Raw genomic sequence first — 1219 nt, 5'->3', positions numbered from 1 at the left:
CGTGTGCTCTTCCGATCTAAAGGAAAGAAACATATATGGACATATTTTGCATATAATTAATTATATATAATTATATATGGAACTTTTTTTCTCGAGATTATACAATATGCAGATATATGTATATTACTTTATGTACACTAAGGTGGAACTTATTTTTGACTTTTGAATTTTTTTCACGACGCCTCCTGAAGTTATTCCATTTGGTAAAAAAAAATTGTGTAAAAGTTGAGCGATCGGACAACGGGGACGTGGCACATCTAACTTGAAGTTTTTAAATTAATTCTCGGAACACTTTGTAAATATCAATCAGTTTGTTGTTTGTAAATATTAAATGGCTATATTTCCGTAATGTGCTTCAAAGAAAGAAACAAAAAGAGAAAAACATCTGAGTGAATTATGCAATTAACTCTCAATTTAAAATTCTTTTAAATTTTATTTTAGTATAGATTTATGAATTATATTTTTGAAATTTAGTACATGAAAACTTTATAATTTTAAACTATCGACGAATAAACACTTTTCTCCTAAACTTTCTAAAAAAAGTAATTGCAGCTTGTTCAATGAACTTGATATAAAATTAATATAGAATTTGAAAACGCTTAAAGTCGTAAATGACACAACAGAACGAGGAGTTAAGATCATGCAGGATTTTAATTAAATTTTGTCGAGAAATGAGGAGAAAAAACAATTCATTATTCATATCGTGTCACATTAAAGAACTCAGTATCCAAATGTCCATAAATCTACTCTTAATAAGGATTTGTAAAATTACAATAGATTTAAATATTACAATAGATTGTAAAATATATAGATGCAAACAATATATTGATATCTTTATTTTCCTGCTTGCTTATAAATATAAAAATACGATATATTTCGTATACACATACATATATATACGGCGTATTTTGTTAAAATACGATTAAAAATACTATATATTTATTAAAAAACATTTTATCATTGGTCAACATTTACTAAGAAAATCATTTAATCTTTATTCATAATTCTTTTCATCGGATTTCCCCATTTTTTGTGAAAAAATTATATATTTGTTTCAACTTTAACAGGATTGTGCCACGTCTTTCCGTTATCCGATCGAGCTCAGCTTTGACACAATTTTTTTTCTCACAAAATGGAACAACTTTAGGGGGCGTCGTGAAAAAAATTCGGAAAAAATTTTTCACCAAGTATAAATAGATCGGAAGAGCACACGTCTGAA

This window comes from Wasmannia auropunctata, unplaced genomic scaffold, assembly GCF_000956235.1.
Source record: "Wasmannia auropunctata unplaced genomic scaffold, wasmannia.A_1.0 LD336060.1, whole genome shotgun sequence".
NCBI classification, from domain to species: Eukaryota; Metazoa; Arthropoda; class Insecta; order Hymenoptera; family Formicidae; genus Wasmannia; species Wasmannia auropunctata.
Note: the sequence above shows the minus strand (reverse complement) of the source record.